The 24235-nt window shown below is 41.7% G+C and overlaps 1 protein-coding gene across 1 annotated transcript in view; it reads left to right on the forward strand.

Annotated features, from left to right (window-relative positions):
- Positions 1 to 24235, forward strand: part of GRID2 (glutamate ionotropic receptor delta type subunit 2) — a 1047867-nt gene that overhangs the window by 826674 nt on the left and 196958 nt on the right.

Raw genomic sequence — 24235 nt, forward strand, 5'->3', positions numbered from 1 at the left:
TTTGTTAAGGGGGTGGAGTTTCAGGAGGCCAAAAATGCTCTATTGACTGTATGAAATGAACCCAGATTTTCACTCTCTTTTTTTGGCGAAAAAGGTGCGTCTTATACTGCGAAAATATGGTAGTCCTCAACTTACAGCAGTTTGTTTAGTGACTGTTCGAAGTTACAATGGCACTGAAAAAAAGTGACTTATGACCATTTTTTTACAAATTTCCTTCCTTCCTTCCCATTGAATAACATGCAAGGTTGAGCTCTGAAAATCAGTAAAAAAAATTGAATAAGAAATTCAACTTTTCCTTTTTATAGTCAATGCAAGCATTCTCTTGTGCTTTCTAATCAAGCAATGTCATTGTTTGTTTCAGTTTCATCGCCAATAGAGAGGCATTAATTCAGGTAAAATGTCAAGCATTACAAGTCCACAGAAAGATGTTAACTTATCATTAATCATTAAAAATAAAATTACAGATAATGGCTGTGCTTTCCACTCTCCTAATATTGCAGTAATTACCCCCAAATTATAAGAAAATTGGAACAAAATATCCAGTATACTCAGCTCTCTTCTTGAAATAAGAACTAGAATACCAACATTTGCTCTTTGAAAAACAATCTCTTTGAATGGATGGGTCAATAAATAATAGAGAAGGGATTCATCTATAGGACGGTCAAAATCTCCTGAACTGGTTTCTGTGTGACAGTGTTTCTCATTTATCACTTGCTAGAGATGGCTGTTTTTTCCTCACTAAGTGTTGTGGTCCACCAATGGCCAACAGAGCTGGCAGCAGATTCGGACAATGAGGAGGTTGGGGAGGAATATGGGCTAGTCCTGGAGTCTGGGGGAAGGCTCTGATGAAGGCTCTGTGTCGGAGGCAGAGATGAAGCCAGGGCTGTCTGACAGTTATCAGCTGCCTTTGGAGTCGGAGATAAGTGAGGCTGAAGAACAGCTGGAGCCTGTTCCCGATGTGCACATGCACAGAGCTGTCAGGAGACGGGAACAGTTAAGGAACAGTTAAGGAACAAGGGTCGACTTGGGAGTAAAGGCACAAGGGGATCCTGAATGGGAGTAAAAGGGGAGTGGTGTTTGCAGGAGACAATTAGTTTGTTAGTGGGAAGATTTGCTTATCTGAGAGACTCCTTGCCTAGTATTTCCTTGTCTGGAAGCTACCAGCCTGGCAACTATCCAAGGACTGATAAGGTCTGTGTTTGCAATTCATCTTTGAAAGATGGATGTGGATGTTAGGAATTCACATTAGCCAAATAAAAAGGGTGTTTTTGTTTTTTTATCGGGACAAGGAGTCTGTTTCATGATTTGGTGAAGCCTAGTCAGAACACTAGGCTGCCTTTTCTAGTGCATCTTAAATAGCCCTTATCCCAACTGAGTGAAGAGGGACAGACCATTCCAATCACACAATTCACCTGGCATCGTTTATTCACTCACATTAGTCACCTTCTGCTCCTCTTCTGCACATTTGTTCAACTGATCAACAGAAGGAATACGGCAGAATAATAAGCAGGCAATGGCAATGCTCAAAGAAAGAAGTATGTGCTGTGTCTTATGTAGCTATATATAAAACCTTGAACTGAGGATTCATTTCAATGAAGAGTCTCTATTAAGTGCTGCAGCTACTGATTTTGGTCCGGTGGAAAGGAGTGATTCCTGTGTGTTCACAAAAAGTTACTTCCATTGAAGTTCAGGATCTGAACACGGCCCTCTCTTGACAATTTCCCTTCTCTGTTAAAACAAATAGACTCTAGAAAGAGTGCAGAGAAGAGCAACAAAGATGATTAGGGGACTGGAGGCTAAAACATACGAAGAACAGTTGCTGGAATTGACTATGTCTATTTGGATAAAAAGAAGGACTAGGGGTGACATGACAGCAGTGTTCCAATATCTCAGGGGCTGCCACAAAGAAGAGGGAGTCAAGCTATTCTCCAAAGCACCTGAGGCCAGGACAAGAAGCAATGAATGGAAACTAATCAAGGAGAGAAGCAGAACTAAGAAGACATTTCCTGACAGTTAGAACAATTAACCAGTGGAACAACTTGCCTCCAGAAGTTGTGAATGCTCCAACACTGGAAGTTTAAAAGAAGTGATTGGACAACCATTTGTCTGAAATGCTATAAGGTTTCCTGCCTAAGCAGAGGGTTTGACTGGAGGACCTCCAAGGTCCCTTCCAACTCTGTTATTCTATTCTAAACAAAAGAAAAACCTCCTACAAAGCTGTATCACAATATGCACAGTGCTTTTAAATCTGCAAAATTAGAAACTTTCCTGCTTTGGAAGTCATCTCCTGTAGTTTCTGCAAGGGTAATTGTTCTAATATTTTCTGTAATTGCTGAACACAGCTTCATATTTACAAAAGAAAATTGCATTTCATCTTTAATATATATTCTATCGCAGTCCTTTTTGAGCCGAGCAGAATTAAGGGAGATGTATCTCCTTCGAACAGCTGAAAGGAAGACAAGCTTTCATTTGGCTGGAAAGAAGAGAACAATAATTTAATGGCGTTCATATTGAAATATATGAATGTACAGAATGCTTGAATAATTAAGGCACAAAGGGCCTTGAATTCAAGTAGGGCAGCTCAGGAGATTCATTTACAATGTCAGCCTGCATTTCATATTCAATTTGAATCTAGCAAAAAACTGCATGAGCAGAAGCCCAATTGTTTACTACTCTCAGTGAATTCAGAATTAGGATGAGGGGGAAATATGGTAATTCCCAGTGACAGATTGACTGGCTAGGAAGCTAAATCTAACTTCTGTGTTCATTCTTCACCTGCTTTCTATTCTGCAGAAGAAGTATGGGGAGGGGGCTTTATTTATTTTAGAATAACTAACCTTCCATGATTAATTGTGATTGGCACATCTTAACCAAGGCAATATGGAAAGTTTTAAATATTGCCGTGTTCATTTAAGAAATCACTGTCAACAATTGATCTCAAACACGACACAGTAGTAATTTTAGAACTGTACCTGAATGTATATACATTGATAAGTAACAAACTATGTGGTGATTCTGGTTACTAAAGCACTATCAACCCCCCCTCCGCTATTTTATTCCATACTAGCAGATAACCTGGCTTTGCCCGGGTATTTATTTATAGGGGGAAATGTTTGGATCAAACGTAATTTCTAATGTTGGATTTTCCCCCTTACCAGAGGGAGCCCCCTTGTGGAGTACTGTGAAGCCATTACTATGGCAACTCCACTGTGCTGTACAGTAGAAGCCATTTTAAGGCAGTACAGTAGAAGCCATTTAAAGGCACAACAGGCTGTATTTTCACAGAACACACACCCCAAGGGGTGTAGGGGTGTCTTACCCCCAAAGTATTTGTCTCCAGAGAGTAAGTCTTGGTAAGTGTACCAAGTTCGGTTGAAATTGCTCAAGGCGTTCCAGAGTTATGCTGGAATACACAACACACACACATCCATTTAGATGATAGATAGATAGATAGATAGATAGATAGATAGATAGATAGATAGATAGATGATAGATAGATGATAGATAGATAGATAGATAGATAGATAGATAGATAGATAGATAGATAGATAGATAGATAGATAGATAGATTATCAATGTATCTATAAATCTGCATCTTGCTTATTTTCAATCGACTTGTCATTTCACAGTTTCTTGCAAACTTATTCTTTCTTGAAAGCAGGAAACAGCTTGTTGAGAGTAAAAATACACATATTTGGATTCAGCTAAGGGGGCAGCCTATTTCAGTTGAAACATCAGAACGGCATTTCCACCTGTAACAGATTTTATATTTGGTTCAGCTCCATGTATTGGATTTTCAAACCCTTGAAATAGAGTTTTCAGACATTTTTTTTAAGATAGCCAGCATTGGAGGCATTTCAGTTCTGATCAAATGTGCAGGATGAAAGCAGAAAACAAAAGCATAGAACAAGGCCCTCTGTTTCACTAAGCAAGAAGGTGACTGGAACGTCATGCAGGCTGGTTGAATTTTATTTCTAACTAGCCAATAACCCGGCATTGCCCAGGTATTTATTTATAGGAGGAAAATGTCTGGACCAAACATAATTTCTAATGTTGGATTTTCCCCCTTACTAGAGGGAGCCCGCTTGTGGAGTACTGTGAAGCCATTATCACAGCAACTCCACTGCGCTGTACAGTAGAAGCCATTTTAAGGCAGTACAGTAGGATCCATTTTAAGGCACAACCGGCTGTATCTTAACAGAACACACACCCCAAGGGATGTTAGGGGTGTCTTACCCCCATAGTATTTGTTTCCAGAGAGTAAGTTATCTGTGCACCAAGTCTGGTTGAAATTGCTCGAGGCGCTCCAGACCTATGCTGGAACACACACACACACATACACACACACACACACACACACACACACACATATTGTCAGAAGAATAATTTGGGGTTCCAACTCGAGCTGGGGTTGTGCAAGAGTAAATAAAAATGAGATTCAGACAGTTGTAAGGAAACAAGAAATATTTATTCCTTAAAGCAGAGCTTGCCTTTAGGGGCAATTGCAGAGAAATTGAGTACAGCGACACAGTTAAATAGGGGAGCTTGTCCTGGGCGTGGAAGTGTCTAAGTGCTGATTGTAGAGTGACACTTGAGGAGCATGGGTGTGTGTAGGTACCTGCCATCTGTGATATTTATTGTTGTGAAAATGCAGTTCCCTTGGGAGAACAGAATTTAATTAACTCTATTTGTATTTACTGACCTTATCCTTTGATGTGTGGATTAGGTCTGGGTAAGTTATTGGGGGCTTGATGAAGTTTGAGTAAAAGATTTTCCCTCGTTTGCTGTTTTTGCGTTACTAATTTAGATTCAGCTCTAGTGGAGACACTGATTCTCAATCCATTGTGAAGTCTGTTAATGTTTAAAGGGAAGATGGAAATAGTAAAACGAATACAATATATTTTGCTATAAAACTTCTAGCATTTCTGAATCGCCTTGTCAGTTTACGGAAGGTATTCCAAACTACCTATTGCATGCAAATTTAAATCAGTGGAAACCAGGCTTATAAGAAAACTGTTTAAAAGCAACTAAAGGACTTCTTAGTGTGTACATTTTTACAATGGTGTTCTCTAAGAACTTCTACTCCAAGCTGACATTACAAACGGCCAAATTGCTTGTGTGAATTAATATTCTTGCATTCAGCCAAGGGGTGATTGGAACAGGCAAACCTCTCACTGATTGACAGCAACTGTCTGCACATTTTAAAACAAAAGAGTCAGCCGCCGCGTGGCCTTATGTAATGGCCTTTGCTATATACGTCTCCTTAAATTGCCACTTTCAAAGAAGATTGCAGTTAAGAGAAATCATTTCCACTGATGAATGAACTTCCCATTATTATCTACTAAAACACTTTCCGTTGACAAAAGGAAAAAATGTTCATCTCATTTCTGTGCCCTTATTATGCATGTTTTATTTTAATTGGTCCAAATTTAGTAAGTATAAGAAAGTGTAAATAGCACATGATGTTAAAGTGCATATGATGATTGCGTTGAAAAGTTTTGGCATTAAAAACAAACCTGTACTACAGTGGTGGGTTCTGGATCCCGGTGCAACCGGTACAGTGCAATGGGACCTGGCATCCCCCACATGCACGAGCGCAGCACACATGCAAATACGCGCACAGGTGTGCATATGTCCTTACCTCCCCAATGCTCCAGCTGCTCGGTGGAGCGTCTTGTAAGCGCCGTACGCTCTGTGCGAGGGAGCGCCGAAGAGCTCAAATACAGGTAAGGAGCTCGAGTGGGCCCTCCGGAGCATTGTACCAGAATGGTACCCAGTGCTCCCGGCGGGCTCCGGTACGCTAGTACCGGGGCATACCGCCTGCAACCCTCCACTGCCATACTAGCAAATAGGTTTGCATTGTTCAATCATTTTTAAACCATCTTAAATGCTGAACATTTTTTTAGAATATCAGGAAATCTAATGTGGGGGATGCTCAAAGCTTTTGAGGACTTGCGAGCAGATTTGAATGTTGAATGTTTTTTCTCCCAAAAAGTATGTCACTCTGAGAACGGTAAACCTCAAAACAACAAAGAAAATGCATTGGTGTGCTTGCTTTCCTTCTTTCTTTCTTTTTTTAAAAAAATTTAAATCAGTGGAAACCAGGCTTATAAGAAAACTGTTTAAAAGCGACTAAAGGACTTTAAAAAAAATATTTTTAAAATATTTTTGTCTATGTTTTTCCAATTAATAGGATACGCTCTATCTCAGACTGTTCTAACCCAGTCTTAGCAGAACCAAGAAACAGACTCAGTGTCCCGAAAAAACCCTTTTTATTTAGATCTTGTGAATTACTGGCATTATTGTCTGGAAAAGTCCAGGCAATAATCCTTCAAAGTGTTAATTGCCATAACAGACCTTATCAGTTCCTTGGGATACTTGCCAGGCCAGGAGCTTCCAGTCGCAAAGCTGTAAATTATGTTCTGGCAAGCCGTCTCTGAGACATGAACCATGCTAAGCAAATCTTCTGAAAGAAATCCGAATGGTTGTCTCCTGCAACCAACCCTCCCTTTTCCTCCTATTTCTTCCCCAGCGGGGGGGTGGGGGGGTGGGGGGAGGATTCAGTGTTCTTGTGTGTCTTTCTTCCCGAGTCAACTCCTTGTCCTCAGTTGTTCTCCTCTCCTTTTTTTTTTTGAAAAATGGTTTTTATTTTCATTCTTTATACATATATTCACAAATATACACTTTCATAGTTATTGTTAATATTGTGTGTTATCTTTTGACATTTATAACAATTCATTTCTCCATCTAAAAGTTTATATAAAATTGGGATTGCTTTCCCTGCCATCCCGTACATCCATCTTGTTTTGCCACAACCCTGCTTTTCCTTTTTTTCTCCTTCTCTCCCTTATTCTCTACTTTCTTCTTTCCTCCTCTCTTTTCCCTTTTCCTCTTCCCCTTCCTCTCCCCTCTCCTCCCCTCTTCTTCCCTTCCTCTCTCCCACTCCTCCCCTCTTCTTCCCCTTCCCCTTCCTCTCCCCCATTCCTCGCCTCTTCCCCTTCTCCTTCCTCTCCCCCATTCCTTCCCTCTTCTTCCCCTTCTCCTTCCTCTCCCCGATTCCTTCCTTCTTCTTTCACTTCCTGCCCTTTCTCCGACTTTTAATTTCTCTCCATGTCTTCTTCTCCTTTTCCCTTTCTTCTTTCCCTCTCCTTTCCTCTCTTCTCCTCTCCTCCTCCTCCCATTCCTCTCTCTCTCCCTTACCTCTTTCCGTTGTTGTGATTACACATTTTCTGGAACATTTTAGTATAGTCTTTATTGTCATTGTACCAGTGGTGGGATTCAAAAAAATTTACTATCGGTTCTGTGGGCGTGGCTTGGTGGGCGTGACATGGCTTGGTGGGTGTGCTTGGTGGGCATAGCAGGGGAAGGATACTGTAAAATCTCTATTCCCTCCCCACTCCAGGGGAAGGTTGCTACAAAATTCCCATTTCCTCTGGATCAGCTGGGACTCGGGAGGCAGAGAATAGATGGGGGTGGGGCCAGTCAGAAGTGGTATTTACTGGTTCTCTGAACTACTCAAATGTTCCGCTACTGGTTCTCCAGAACCTGTCAGAACCTGCTGAATACCACCTCTGCATTGTACATCATGTATGCAACAAAATTGGTTTTGGCCTCACTGGTGCAATCCATGACAACAAATACAAACAACATAAATAGTATAAAGAATAATCCCTATGCAAGTAATTAGGAAAAGGAAAAGGAAAATTAGTCATACGTTTCCGCATGTGCATGGAGTGATTGTGGTTGTGTTTAAGAGTCTGACAGCCCAAGGATAGAAACTATTTTTAAACTTATTTGTTCAGCTGGCTCTGCTTTGATGTCTTCTGCCCAATGGGACAAGTGTGAAGAGACACTGACCAGGGTGTGAATCATCTCTGAGTATCTTCCTTACTCTGCTAAAGCAGTGAGACCTGGTGAGATTTGAGATGTGAGTCTGAAGTATTATATTGCTTTAATTATGATAAAGCAGGGGTGTCAAACTTGATTCCATTGAGGGCCGCATCAGGGTTGTGTTGGACTTTGGGGGTGGTGGTTCTGGGGGGGGGGGAATAGCCAGCTCAATGTTGCTTGTGTCAGTGGCACCTGTAGGGTTGTGGGCAGAGCTGGGGAATCCTGTTGAAGCCCTCTGCCAGCAAAAATGGAACTTGAGAGTGGGCTCGTGGGCCTTGAGTTTGACACCCTGGTGATAAAGTGTTGCTAAACTTTATTAAATTAGATTTATGGATGATGCATCAGTTTCCTAATTATTCTGTTTAATTAAAAAATCCACTAATGAATGGAGTCTTGGGGAAATGTTACCAGACACATTGGCATATTAGGAACTTGGGACCTAAAGTCAGAGAAACCTTTTTCAGTGTAAAACCAGAGACTCAACTAACCCAACAGCCTATCTCCTTCTGTGATTTTCAAATGCCTCCAGATACCCGGAAGCGGGATATGAAAGTAATAGTTGCAACTTGGAGTTTCTCCCTGATATTTCTTTTTTTACTTATATCGCCCCTGTCAGCGTTCCAAATACCATTAAATCAGAGTCAAAGGCAAAACTATCCTTTTTGTTCCAATTTAATAAGACAGGCATGTTGGCATTGTGCTGTGGAATTCCAACTCTGGAAGTTACTTCAGAATCCCACCCAGTTAAAAGTTCATGATCTTGTCCCCACACCCACAATCCATCACATGGTCCAATCTTCTTCTTCCACGCTGGCGTCTACACCCAACTGCTTCCGGTCAGGTGTGAAAGTGTGGAGACAAAGGATGACCTTGACTTCTAGTAAAGAATGAAAATAATACATTCCATAATCCTACTCCTTCTATCCCCCCCTCCCATCAACTATACTAAAGAAACAGCATAATGAAATAAGAGAAAGTGTGGCAGGCCAAGATTCTAAAAGGAATATAATTGCAGGTCTGACAGCCCCTTTATTATTTTTACAAATAGCTCAAGGTGGCAAACACATCCAAAATACCTTCTTCCTCCTATAAAGGTTGAGTAAAAAGAGGAAAAACCCAGCAAAACCCAGTATATTTTATAAACAGCTTTTATGAAGCGTTTGGTACTCATAACAGCTTACGCCTTTTAATAGCATTTGTTAAGTTGGGGAAAAGTGTTATTAAACTCCTTCTGAATATTTGCCACGGCAGACTAACATGTAGATGTTAAACATGTCCCTTTAGCAAAAGGACAAAGGGATGAACCTCTTTTTCAGCAGCAGTCTGTCTGATTGGTGTGCCATACATATGGATCTTTCCTTCCCATGTGTTGTTCCTGGAGGTCAGGCATTCAATCCCTTTTTAAATTGTTAGAATAAAAATCTATCTGATTCAGTTCCAAGCTGGGAGAAAGAAAGACACTGGAAACATGGAGGCTGATTGGAAAGATGGTTTAATGATGAAGCAGAACCACCAATCATGTGTGATTCTGGGCAGCTAACCAAATGGAGTTGAGAGTGGAAGGGGTGGAGGGGTTATAATGTCTTTGGGCTTTGTATTTGAGCTTCCTGTTCCTGTGCAAGAACATGTCCTTTTATATTGTATTGGCTGCGGTCAGATTCCTATGGGGTCATGTAGGGGTTATGCAGTGTTGGGACTTGAATAACTTAACAACCGGTTCTATGGCTGGGTAGGCGTTGCCGGTTGTTCATGTGACTGAGTAGGTGACGTCACTCATCACACCCAGCCCCACCAGCAACTCGCCTCAAAGGCAGAGGTAGGATTCAGCCGGTTGGGGCTAATCCCACCACTGGCTGCTCCCACCCCCGTCTGTTTTTCGGACTGTTTTGGGACTGTTTTGGGGGCATTTTCAGGCCATTTTGGGGGTGGTTTTAGGTCGTTTTTCAGGCTGTTTTCAGGTCGTTTTTTGAACTGTTTGTGGCCCATAAATGCCCCAAAATGGGACAAAAAAGGCCAAAAAATGGGCCAGAAAACAGGCCGGAAAATGAGCAGTGTCGGGGCCAGCTAGTGGAGGGATTTTCTGGTTCGCTTAACTGCACAAAATCTTAACTACAGGTTCATCTGAATCCGCGTGAACTGACAGCAGTCCACTGTATCTAGGGGTCATAGCTGGCTCTATATGCAAAAGAGGAAATGCAATTCCTAGGTGCTTGCCTGAGCTAATTTTGTCAACCTCTGTCTTATTGTTATCAGATATTGTTTATCTGAGTTCCCCAGGTGAAGTTTGGACTGTTTCTAATCCTACCATTCTGCCTCTGGATGGATTTTTCAAAGGTGGCCTCCTCAGTTTCTGCTTGGGGGCAGGGAGTCTGGGGCTGCTTTCTGTCTCTGAAAAAACATGTTTCTCCATTTAGGGGAATATAATATTCTGCCTTTTTTAATATGTTCCAAAATATTTCATCCTTCATTTTTATTTTTATTTTAAACCAAACAAAAGGAGAAGAAATAGAAATGATTAAGTGAGGAGCTAAGGAGTTGAATTCTTGAGAATTCACAAAAGAAGCTCCTTCAAAAAAAACATTCCTATGCAGTATTCATTTGCAAATCCATATGGGGCTGATTTCCATCTTGTCGTTTATTTCTGAGATGGTTATCTGGCCAAACCACAGTTAAATGATGATACATGGCTTTTTATAATTCTTGGAAAGAAAGTTCAATGGTTAAGGATGTTAAATAAATTACAGATAAAATGACCTTCTTGTCTGTATTTTTTTTCCTCCCTGAAATATGCAGACATGACTTTGCATGCAAGAGGAACAAGTAATTTTGCAAAGCCAGGCAGGAGTCTGCCCATTTTTAGCGTGAATTATTTTTCCCCCTAGCTTTTTTCTTCCGCAGAAGGAATAAAAGAAAAAGTGATAGCTTGTATTGCAGGAATTGTGATTTATACTATTCTTTGTTCTCCTCATCCAAATGGAGTCTTTTCTTTAAAACTCACTGAATATTAAAATATGTGCCATATTGGTTTAAAACAGAAAAGAGAACGTTGGATGTCCTTGTCAATCCCATCTCACCAGTAATTAGCAGTAATTGAGATCAATTGGGTGTTTTATCAACTGATAACATGCCATACTTTTGCCAGGCAAGAAAAGAAATAGCTACAATTTGTGCTGCCCCATACACATGTGTTGTGGCCCAGCAGAAGCCGTTGGAGCTGCCACCAGACTCCGACAGCGAGGGGCCCTATGAGTCAGCTCTGGAAGATGTGGAGGACCCTGGACAGGGTGCCGACTCTGAGCAGGGCGCAGAGAGGCTGGTTGGTCCCCAGGAGGCGCCTGAGCCTTGGACCACTGGGGAGGAGACAAGGGAGTGTGATCCGGATGTCATGCATTGGAGCAGTGGGGAGGAGCCAAGGGAGTTGTTTGTGGATGCCCAGCATCGAAGAGCTAATAGGCGTAAGGAGTAGTACACAGTTACAGGAGATAATTGCACCCAGCTGGTGATAATTAGGCTCCTCTCAAGACTATAAAAGGAATGATTGTGCACGCCCCTTTGCAGGAGTCAACATATTCACTAAAGTTGGAGAACTTTTGTGGCTAGCTTGGCAGGCTGGATTGCTGCCAAGGCCTGGACTGTGCTGGATTACTGCCAAATTCCTGTCTGTCTGTTAATAAATTCCTTGAAGTATCTTTGTCTCGGCGTGCTTTGGTTAGGACAAGGGGGGTCTGAACACACATGTATGGAAGAGTACTATCTGCTCCAAACAGGTCCTGGAAAGCACCCCTGTTGTACACATCCGGATTACAAGAGTCACTGGATAACTGAGTACAACAGGCACACACGAAATCCAGGAAAGCAGTCCCTGGATTGGGACTGGCCAAGATACGTGGCACATGCACACAAGGCACAGAACTGGAGATGTTGCTCCATCAATGCCCAAGTCCTCAGGATGGGGTTAAGTAAGGATTGGTTCGGTAGAATTCTGTTTCCATTTCTTTTATAAAACAGAATTGAGTTAATTATTGTCGCCTAAGCCTCTGATGTGTATTTTTACAGCTTTGATAAATGTGGGATTGGGCTCTTAATTTATGTCATAATGGTAGTCAATTTTAAGACAGGATCCACAAAGGCAATTTATTTAGTTGCTAACAAATAAAGTTGGATCATCTTGTCCCTTAGGTGTCTGCCTAGTAATTAAGAGGAAGAGCGAATGTGTCCTTGAGGATGCTAAACATTTATGTGTATGCATTTGTTTGTTTTAATATAAATATATTAGATTATAATATATATCCCACCCAACATCCTTAAGATTTTAGACAGGCTGTAGTATATAAAATCTATAAAGCAATCATACGAAATAAAAATTAATAGCACTTGAATACCAGTTACCATGATATAATAGTCAAAGGCATAAAGACAGAATGTTCTGGCAGGTTATGGCTATTAAGACAGAAATTGTGATGGAATGCTGTTGGAGGGTGGGAATGCATTGCAGAGTAACAAAAGACAGCAGTTTATGTGGAAGAAAGAGAGTTAAGATGGCCCCTCCTTAGTATATGTTTAATGGTGCAAGTAGCCTTTTTTTAGTTTGGCAAGATTTTTGCCTATACGTGGGAAACCATAAAAGAAACTTCTTAAAAGAGTCTTAAAATTTTTACCTGTTTTTTAGAGCCTGACAGAACTGCATGGGTAAAAAGTAGAGACCGCCTACTGCCAATTACCTCCACACGACCTATTAGATCTCACCGGTTAGGCCTCCTCCGAGTCCCATCTGCCGGTCAATGTCGACTGGCAACTACGCGGAGGAGAGCCTTCTCGGTGGCAGCTCCGACCCTGTGGAACGATCTCCCCGTGGAAATTCGTACCCTTACCACCCTCTAGACCTTCCGCACAGCCCTCAGAACCTGGCTATCCCGTCAGGCCTGGGGTTAAGATTACAACCCGCCCGAATAGTATGAATGTTGTGTTTTAATTATGTATTTGTCTTATATGTCAAAAGTCTGTCTCCCCCCCCCCTTTTTAAGTTGTAAGCCGCCCTGAGTCCCCCCAGGGAAAAGGGCGGCATATAAATAAACTTTAAATCTAAATCTAAATCTAAAGTAAAATCTCCCATTGTTTAAACAGCAACAGCAATCCCAAAGGTGCTTTTTCAAGAGGCAACTGGACTTTCTGTTTTTTCTTTGAAGACATTTTGCTTCTCATCCAAGAAGCTTCTTCAGCTCTTCAGATATATTACTCTTCAGAGCTGAAGAAGCTTCTTGGATGAGAAGCGAAATGTCCTCAAAGAAAAATCAGAAAGATCAGTTGCCTCTTGAAAAAAAGCACCTTTGGGATAGCCATGACTTGGATGACTGAGAATCTCCATAGACATTCAGCAATATTGCCACTCCAAAGTTAGGGTCTCCTAACAGAGAAGGTATTTTCCCATGTCTCTGCTCAGATAGTTGTATGGATGGCATATGATAAATAAATAAAAATGATGTATCTCTTTCAGCTGTAGGATTCCACATAATAGGTACATACTGGGGGAGACATAATGCTTACGCTGCAGCTTCTGTTTAATTTTCAACAATAGCTCCACATAATGTTCCCTGCAATACTCCAACCATTGTTTATCATAGTATAGATATTGTGCTTAAAATTGTTCCTGCTCATGAAGGACCACAGCAGGTGGAGCAGCTATAGTTGGCCAAATATATTCTGAGCCACCAATGTGACTTAAGTCTTCAATGATATAGACATAAATCTAAGTGAACACAGAGCTTTCTGCTTCTTCAGGCAGAAATGGGGCTTATCCAGTTTGTAGAGCTGTGAGAATGGTCCATTTTATCAAGATTCACCTCAAATTATCAATGATTATCCAGCCCAATACCAGGCCAATCATTTCACCTAGGACAGTGAAATGGAAGGAACCTGCCCCACTGTATATCAAGAGGGGGGGCTGTGTGGGAGGGTTTCCTCTTTTAAATTCTTGGGAGTGCTCATCAGTCAAGAGCTCACCGAGAAAAACAACATGTCCCTGGTGATTGGCAAGGTCCAACAGAGACTTCATTTCCTTAGAGTCCTGCGAAAAAATCAGGTGGAACAACAGCTGATGATCTTGGTCCACGATAGAAAGTGTTCTCGCATACTGCAGTATAGTATAGTATAGTATAGTATGTTTGTTATGTTATGTTATGTTATGTTATGTTATGTTATGTTATGTTATGTTATGTTATGTTATGTTATGTTATGTTATGTTATGTTATGTTGATTTTATTTATATGCCGCCCTTTTCCCCCAAAGGGGACTCAGGGTGGCTCACAACTCAACCAGGGAAGGGGGGTACAAACAAAGAATTTAAAAATGACACAAAAAACAATGCATAATTAAAACACAACAGTCATACCAATTCGAGCCGGGGGCAACAGTTCTTTAGCCCCAGGCCTGTCGGAACAGCCCATGGCACAACAAAACCGCGCTACGCAAAATAGCGGAGATTAAATTGCGTCGCTAAAGTCGCGACATCATCACCGTGGGTCATCACCGCGGGGACAACAGCGCGGCGACAGAAGGGCGTTCTTTGCCTCCAAAGGTAGCCCTCCTCCTCCAGCTGACAGCGGCAGCAGGCACGGGGCAAAGCGGGCTGCCCAGCAGCAGCAGCAGCCTGCGGGAAGGGTCCAGCACAGCCACGGGGGGCAGCAGGAAGCCCACGGGGGGCCCGAGCAGGGCCACCGACGCTGGCGGCGGAGGAGGATGCAGCAGCGGCGGCGGCTGAGGCTCTCCCGGGGCCGGCGAAGCGGGCTTGCCCGGCAGAGGCAGGCCGCCCTCTTCTTCCTCAACAACATCTCCTTGGATGGGCGGCCGCCGCCACCGGGCAAGCCCGCTTCGCCGGCCCCGGGAGAGCCTCAGCCGCCGCCACCGCTCGCCCTGCCTCTTCCTCTGGGAGAGGCGCCGGCGGCGGAGGCCGCCCGTCCAAGGAGATGTTGTTGAGGAAGAAGAGGGCAGCCTACCTCCGCCGGGCAAGCCCGCTTCGCCGGCCCGGGAGAGCCTCAGCCGCCGCCGCTGCTGCGTCCTCCTCCACTTCCTGCTGCCCCCCGCGGCTGAGCTGGACCCTTCCCGCGGGCTGCTGCTGCTGGGCAGCCCGCTTTGCCCCGTGCCCGCTGCCGCTGTCAGCTGGAGGAGGAGGGCTACCTTTGGAGGCAAAGAACGAAGCATGTAGAACGCCCTTCTGTCACCGCGCTGTTGTCGTGGCGGTAGGGTCATTTTTTTCTTAGCGCTTCGGACGCGGCGGATTTGCCTCCGCACTTATGTTGGCGCGGATAAGGGCATCGCGGTTTTGTGGTGGAACCGGAACAGCCAGGTTTTAAGGGCTTTGCGGAAGGCCTGGAAGGTGGTGAGGGTTCGAATCTCCACGGGGAGTTCGTTCCAGAGGGTCGGAGCAGCCACAGAGAAGGCTCTCCTCCGGGTAGTTGCCAGTCGACACTGGCCGGCGGATGGAATTCGGAGGAGGCCTAATCTGTGGGATCTAATCGGTCTAGAGGAGGTAATTGGCAGCAGGCGGTCTCTCAAGTACCCAGGTCCTAGTATACTATATACTAGTATAGTATATACTAGTATAGTGCTCTGGTTTATCTGCTGCGGACAGGAAGGCACTACAGAGAGTGATCAATTTGGCGCAAGAAAACATTGGTTGCATTGGTTAACACCACTGGATGACATTGCCAGGTCTCGCTGTTTTAACAGAGTAAGGAAGATACTCAGCGATGATTCACACCAGAAGTAGGTTCCTACCGGTTCGGACCGACTGAATAGGTAGTAGCTTGGGCAGACACGTAACTATACCAGTTCTATCCTGGGCGCCGCCATCTTTATTTTCTATTCCGCAAATGCACAGAACAATCTTCATTGAAAAAATGAAAATTTTTCCCCTTTTTAATGATGTGCGCATGCACAGACCTTTTTAAGTGCAAATGCGCACGTGCGTGGAATGCACATCTGGCGTGTGTGTGAGCATGTGAGCACAAAATGTTTCAGGCACTGAACCGGTAGTAATGCCGACAGGAACCCACCCCTGATTCACACACTGGTCAGTGTCTCTTCACACTTCTACCATCCGGCAGAAGACATCGAAGCATAGCCAGCCAAATAGGTTTTAAAATAGTTTCTATCCTTGGGCTGTCAGACTCTTAAGCACAACCACAATCATTCTACACACATGCGGAAACGTGTGACTAGTTTTTCTTTTTCTTTCTTTCTTTTTCTCCCTTAATTACTAATCATAGGGATTATTCTTTATGCTATTTATGTTGTTTGTAGTCTTTTGTCATGGATTGCACCAGTGAGGCTAAAACCAATTTCATTGTATACATGATATACAATGACAATAAAGGCTATACTAACCCAGTAATGACAAAGTAATGACAGAGTTTGAGTAGCATTTGAACTTCAACCACCTTGATAGCATTGTTCAATGGACCCAACCCTGCATGTAAAAGTGAAACAATTGAGGAACATGAATTTACTTCAATTTTACTTGAGAGACCGCCTGCTGCCAATTACCTCCACTAGACCGATTAGATCCCACAGACTAGGCCTCCTCCGAATTCCATCCGCCGGCCAGTGTCGACTGGCGACTACTCGGAGGAGGGCCTTCTCTGTGGCTGCTCCGACCCTCTGGAACGAACTCCCCGTGGAGATTCGAACCCTCACCACCCTCCAGGCCTTCCGCAAAGCCCTTAAAACCTGGCTGTTCCGACAGGCCTGGGGCTAAAGAACTGTTGCCCCCGTCTCGAATTGGTATGACTGTTGTGTTTTAATCATGCATTGTTTTTTATGTCGTTTTAAATTCTTGTTTGTATCCCCCTTCCCTGGTTGAGTTGTGAGCCGCCCTGAGTCCCCTTCGGGGGAAAAGGGCGGCATATAAATAAAATCAACATTCAACATTCAACATTCAACATTACTTAATCGATTTAACAGGCTCCCATGTCCAAGAAGATTATCCTCCTGCCCCCATAAAAAGACATCTTTCAGGACAATCAAATAATTGTTGGTGATGAAAGTTATTGTGCTGATTGAGGAACAGTTCCTCAGGGATGTTCTCTTTAAGAGCCTCTATGTAACTGTCTATTTTAAGGCAGAGACTCTGCGTCCTGATGTTAGAGGGGATTTTCTACTTGCTGAATGCACCCTGTCAAACCCTTGATCTGAACAGTCAAGATAAAAAGGGGGCAAGTCTGCATGTGCCAAATCAGATAAAAGCAAGTATTTTGTTCATATTCTTAGGCTCTGAAATTTAAAAAGAAAAAAAAACAGTGTCAACTTTAGGATTTGGAATAGAATAGAATTCTTTGGATTTGGAATAGAATAGAATTCTTTATTGGCCAAGTGTGATTGGACACACGAGGAATTTGTCTTTGGTGCATTTGCTCAGTGTACATAAAAAGACCAGATACATTTGTCAAGAATCATAAGGTACAATATTTAATGACAGTCTTAGGGTACAAATAAGCAATCGGGAAACAATCAATATCAATATAAATCGTAAGGATACAAGCAACAAGTTACAGTCCTGCAGTCATAAGTGGGAGGAGATGGGTGATAGGAACTATGAAAAGATTAATAGTAATAGTAATGCAGACTTAGTAAATAGTTTGACAGTGTTGAGGGAATTATTTGTTTAGCAGAGTGATAGCATTCAGGGGGGAAAAAACTGTTCTTGTGTCTAGTTGTCTTGGTGTGCAGTGCTCTATAGCGTCATTTTGAAGGTAGGAGTTGAAACAATTGATGTCCAGGATACTAGAGGTCTGTAAATATTTTCACGGCCTTCTTTTTTACTTGTGCAGTATACAGATCCTCGATGGAAGGCACGTTGGTAGTAATTATTTTTCTGCAGTTCTAATTATCCTCTGAAGTCTGTGTCTGTCTTGTTGGTTTGCAGAACCAAACCAGACAGTTATAGAGGTGCTGATGACAGACTCAATAATTCATCTGTAGAATAGAATCAGCAGCTCCTTGGGCAATTTGAGCTTCCTGAGTTGGTACAGAAAGAACATTCTTTGTTGTGCTTTTTTGATGACATCCTTTGCTGCAAAGGAGCTCCTGGAAAACCATTCTTTTAGATGGATCCTTGGCCTAAATAGTGGGGATAAAACATTTAGCCTTCTTCAATGTTGTATAGCAAGCACAACATGATGCTAAAGTAAACCAGGGCCCAAAGGCTTTTCTAAGATATTTCAGTAACGCTGACTAATATGCCATTGGGGAGAATGATACATCAACGATGTCTTTCTGTCCCAATACCAGCTATATACCCACAATGTTGTCACCATAACAGATAGGTTTCCTCACAGGAGATTACACTGATTCTCTCCTGAATTAATGAAGTATCTTGTATATAGGTGGACAAAATTGATAAGATCAACTCCATTTAGACCATATTCAGTCATTCACTGTTCAACAATGTAAAAGAAATGGTGAATCGATATGTCAATATGTAAGTTGGACGGAAGGAAGGAACGATATTCTCAAAAACAGAAGAATAATTATGAAATTTCTATTGGCAAATCAATAGAATCAAGATATTTTTACTGTCCACTAAAACCTGTTTGTCTTAGTGGACTTAGAGTGCTGGGTTATTATTTTGGTTCAGTTATTATTTTGTTCCTGTTACTATTTTCCAGACTCACTTTTATACTTTTAATATATTTTTAATGAATAAATTATAGTAATTTATTCAGTTGAACATTTGAATAGGTAGTATTGTATAGCTTTTCTTCCACACACCGACAATTTAAAAATTGGGTTAAACATTATAAAACAAACAAACAAATATCACTATTTGAAAATATTTAATTGTTCGGGGAGATAATTTCTTATATAAAAATAATGTTTTGGCTACAGGAAGGCAGTTTTAGCAGAATTTATTTATCCTTTTTTATCCATGGAGAAAATGGGGAAGTGGGGCTTCAAAATTTACTCCTTTGCTGTCAAAATTTTATAGCCCGCTTTTAGGGAAGTTTCTTAGATCATAAAAAGATGGTTCAGAGACTACGTACAAGATAGATGCTAGTTGCAATGTTTTCATGGTGGATTTTTTTTTTCAAACTTAAGAACCTCTTGATGGGAAGGATAGGTCCAAACTTTGAATAATTACATAATTGCATAGTTTTCTTTATGGTCCTATAAGGTTAAACAAGAAGATAAAAAGACTGTTTTTTTCCACTTTCTGTAAGGAAGGAGTTGAAGTTAAAATTAAAGTATTTGGACTGTGTTCCTTGCTCTAAAAAAATCAGCAGTCTTTTACTCTTAACACATCATTTGGATGCTTGCATTTTAAACTATTTAAAAAAAATTAAATTTAAATTAAATTAAATTTAAATTTAAAAAAATTTAAGGCAGAGTTGCCATATCGATGAAATGGATGGCATATTAATTTAACTAATAAATAAAGGACTCTGCTTTAAAATGATCACCTAATGGACTTTGGTTGAGAGAACCAATAAATCTTAACAGCCTGGTTACATGTTCAACAATATGGTTCTCAATGAAATCAGTAAAAGTCCATTGTAGCTTTATACTTATAATGAAACAGCAGAGCTGGCTATTTTCTGTCCTTATATTTTATTACAAAAGAGCAATAAGAGATTCAGCAAGAGACTTGCTATGGGGTGATTATGGTTTCTTTTTTCCCCTACTTAAAGCCACTCATCCTTCAGTCTTTCTCCTTATATTCCCACCCAAGGCGTGCAATAATCTCTAGAAATGTACCGCCTGGAGTGTACAGTTGCTTAATAAATTACTCTGTCTTACTTATCTTTCCTTTGGCACATCCTTGCTGGCACAAAGCTATTATCCTGTGAGAATATTCTTTTCTATTGACATTTATTCTTAATTAACCATGCAGAGTCTCTTTAGGTTTGTCATGTTCCAGGAGAAAATGTGTGTGACCAAAAATGTTTTGAATGAAAGCCATCAGCGTTGGCTTCACAAAACTTGCTTCCCAGCTCTATTGTTTCATAGGAGTGGAAATGGACAGCCATGGAATTAATCCAAAGCATAAAATCATAGATGTTAAGATTTCAATAAATTGTTTTAGACTCATCTTCCAAGTATTTTCATTGGGCTCAGCCACCAGCAAGTAGGGGAAGCCACATTTAAAAGTTTCAAGAAAAGACATTCATTTTACTAAGGAACTCTACTTCTGGAGATACACGTTACAGGTAGTCCTTGACTTACAACCAATTTGAAGTTACGGCAGACCCGGAAAAAGAGACTGACGGTCTAGTTTTGAAGTTCTGATGTCATTCCCTCCTACCCACCCTTGGTCACATGACTGCATTATGGATGCTCAGTAACTGGCCCACATTTATGGCTGCTTACAGCATTCCATGGTCATGGTGTTTACTTCCTGTTTCTGGTTAAAAAAGCGTTTACTTCCTGTTTATGGTATAAAAAAAAAAAACACTGAACACTATGAGATTGCTTTACAATCATAAACTAACTCAATGCTCAATCCAGGAGTTCGATTCTTACCAGGCTCAAGGTTGACTCAGCCTTCCATCCTTCTGAGGTCGGTAAAATGAGCAATATTTTGGGGGGCAATATACTGACTCTGTAAACTGCTTAGAGAGGGCTGTAAAGCACCATGGGGCATGTATATGAGCCTAAGTGCTATTGCTTCCTGACGAATTCAGCAGTTGGCTAAGCTAATTTGTTCTGGATATAATTAAAGAAATAGTTTTTCCAACATCCTGATTTTTTTTTAATAAACTCATTCACGTAACCCCATCGTTTTGAATTAGCATCATAATATGTTATTTAAAAAAAATTGAAGGTATGGAGTTGTCAAGATTACATGTCTGCCAACATTCACAGGTATAATTCCCATTTCACTGAGGGGATTAAAGAGTATTAAATGTGCAAACAGAAAATATAATCCAAAACTAATATATTTTTCCCATCCAAAAATTTAAAATTACACTCATTTTTAAATATGCAGGGAGCACAACTTTCTGGGTTTTAAAAAAAATGAGTGGAAAGAAAATATTTTCATATATTGACATTAGAAAAGAAGAATTCACAATCTAAAACTTAACATTTAGGGAATGAAAGATGTTGTAAAGTTAAAGATTCCCCTCACACAAGCGTGCTAATTGTTCCTGACTGTAGGGGGCAGTGCTCATCTCCGTTTCAAAGCCGAAGAGCCAGCGCTGTCCGAAGACGTCTCCATGATCATGTGGCCAACATGACTAAATACCGAAGGTGCACAGAACGCTGTTACCTTCCCACCAATTTTTTACTTGCAGTTTTTACATGCTTTCGAACTGCTAAGTTGGCAGAAACTGGGACAAGTAACGGGAGCCCACTACGTTACATGGCACTAGGGATTCGAACTTCTGAACTGCCGACCTTCTGATCGACAAGCTCAGCCACTGAGCCACCCTTTGAAAGACGTATGGGGGAAGAAAAAAAATTCAGCCATGGGTGTGGCAGCGCAAGGAAACAACAATTAATGACAATAGCCAGCCATTAACACCCTAATTAACAACTAAAATCTGCGCACAACCAGCAACCATAGAAATACAACATGCACAACAGCATAGTGAACATATTTTGGACAGCGAAAAGTTCCCTGAGGATGGGTTCCAACATGAATCTTAAAGCTCAGAAGAATAAAGCTTTGGTCTCAATGACCAACTCAGATTGGCTCCTGCAACATTATAATGGGACCCATTTACTTGCCTTCTTTCACCCCTCAAAAATTTGCTGGGTATGGAATTAATTGTAGTTCCACAATGAAACCTTAGATTTAAACAGGATGCGTTTCTGACAGCTAACCAAGTAATTATTTAGCCCTCTAACCTCTGACAAGGGAGTGAAGTTATTGTACATTGGGGAAGGCCATATATCTACTTAAGGAATAGCATGGAGCATTGCTGCAAAGTCCTCCAGAAGGGGAAAAGCAAGAAACCTGCATATTATTTCACCGTCTTCTACCTCTGTGAAGAACTTCGCAATTGCTCTCCTCAGGATATCTTGCCACACTATATATTTGTCCCAACTACAAGGATAGGATTAAGGGCATTGCAATAGAATGGAAATCCTTCAGTGGGGGAGATATATATATAGTTCAGCAGGAGAGATGTAGGAACAGGTTTTCTTCATCTGTTATTTGTTTGACAAGGAAAGACCTGCACTAGAACATTAAGCAAGAGCAAAAGTTTAGGTCACTCTACAGATGTCTCACGCTTGGCCATAACTTTTAGAAACATATTGCTCGCAAGTTTATCCAGGCGTTTAAAAGAGCTTATGATTGGAGAGACCACTCAGGTAGATCACAGAGCTATTCGGACTAGGATTAGGAATAAATGCTGTTGAAGAAACTACAAAAGCAATTGAAGTCCGCTAAAGTAGCGGCTGTTGTGGCCCGCCAGTGGAGCCAGAGTTGGACAGTGAGGAGGTTGGGGAGGAACATGGGCCAGTCCTGGAGGCTGGGGAAGGCTCAGACGAGGGCTCTGCGTCGGAGGCAGAGATTGGGCCCAGGCTGTCTGGTGATTCTCAGCTGCCTTTGGAGCTAGACATCAGTGAGACAGAGGAACAAGTGGAGCCTGTCCCCAGTGTGTGCATGCACAGAACTGCCAGAAGTAAAGAACAGTTAAGAAATCAGGGTCAACTTGGGAGTAAAGCCACAGGTGGACGGTGAATGGCCCCTCCCATAGGAAATAAAAGAGGAGCGAAAGGGGAGTGAGCTTTTGCAGGAAACAATTCCTTTGTTCATTCGTTCATTCATTTCAGTAGTATGGTGATCTGTCCGTGAATCTCAGAGACTCTGTGCCAAGTCTTTCCTTACACAGCACTGTGTTTGGAAAATATTTAGATGGCAGCTTTCCAGGTCATAAATTCACCTTTGAAAGACTGTTTACCAGGCCTTTGCTGAATGTGAATGAGAGGAATTCACATTCATTTAATAAAAGGGGTTTTGGCGGGGCCAGGAATCTGCTTCATGCTTTTTGGAGAAGCCTAGGTCAGAACAGCAGCCTCCAAACTTTGGGGAACCACAGGGACTGGTTTGATGGAGAGAGGTTTTCCCACGAACTGGAGGCAGCCTGGTTTCATGTGCTGCCTACATTCCACGGATAGAGCTTCACTTGATTGCGCAGCCCAGTTTCAGGCATGCTGTGTCCCCTGCTCTAAAGCAAAAGTTGAGAGAGATTTATTCTGTGCCCTTTCATCTAAATACTGTACTGAAGTTTCCAATTTTCTCTTCAGCTTTCTTTTTCTGCAGAAGGGCCTTTTATCTACCAAGCTTATCATCAAGGTGTGTTTCATTCCTTTTACTGGAAATTTCCGCATAGTTCACTTTATTTTGCAAGGTAGCAGAAACCGTTGCTAACATTTACTATCGTATATCTAGCTGTAATGTTATATAGCCTCCCTGACTGCTTCTTCTTTCTGATTTAAAAAAAAAGAGGGGGGGGGGGCTGGCTGGATGAATGCCTTCATAGTATCTTTCCTGCCATGAAACTGACAGGAAAAAAAAATATTTGTTAAAAATACAGAATGCAGAATAACAGAGTTGGAAGGGACCTTGGAGGTCTTCTAGTCCAACTCCCTGCTCAAGCAAGAAACCCTACACCATTCCAGACAAATGAGTTCAATCTCTTCTTTAAAACCTCCAGACGAGTAATGGAGCATCCACACCTGTTCCACTGTTTAATTTTTCTCACTGACAGAAAATTTCTCCTTACATTTATCTTCTCTTCAGGTTAGTCTGAATCTCATTTACATCTTTGCAAAATCTTCCACATCCAGCTGGACAGAGATAATTTAGCAAAATAGCAAAAACCAAGAGTTCGATAGATATTCTCCTTGAGGAAAAGGATGTTTGGATGGAGTAGGTTTGAGAAAAGTTTGACTGATTTCTTCTTTTTTTGAGACCAAAGTAATATTCTTCTCATGTCCTACTGGTCAGTGATTCTCCTCTGAGATATTGTTTGAATCACTTTTCAGTAAGGTGGAGAACTAGAAGTCTCCTAGAAGTTGCAAAATTACAAATCGTACCACCATAAGTGGCGTTCTTTCCTTTGAAGCTTTTCAATTAGGCCAAATTTTAAACATTTATACCAGAGGTGGATTCCTACCAGTTCAGACCGGTTTGGCCGAGTAGGTAGTAACTAGGCCTGCCATGCACCCCAACCAGTTCTCTTGGCACCATCTTGATTTTTGGTTCTGCGCATGCACAATTCAGTAAGAATTGTGTGTAACAGACAGAATTGGGCACATATCAAATGTTGCAAACAGGATAGCATAGGTGAAGCTTCCAGGTAAAATTACAGAATTACGGAATATTGAAAAGCAGATCTCA

The sequence above is a fragment of the Thamnophis elegans genome, chromosome 9 (assembly GCF_009769535.1).
Source record: "Thamnophis elegans isolate rThaEle1 chromosome 9, rThaEle1.pri, whole genome shotgun sequence".
NCBI lineage: Eukaryota > Metazoa > Chordata > Lepidosauria > Squamata > Colubridae > Thamnophis > Thamnophis elegans.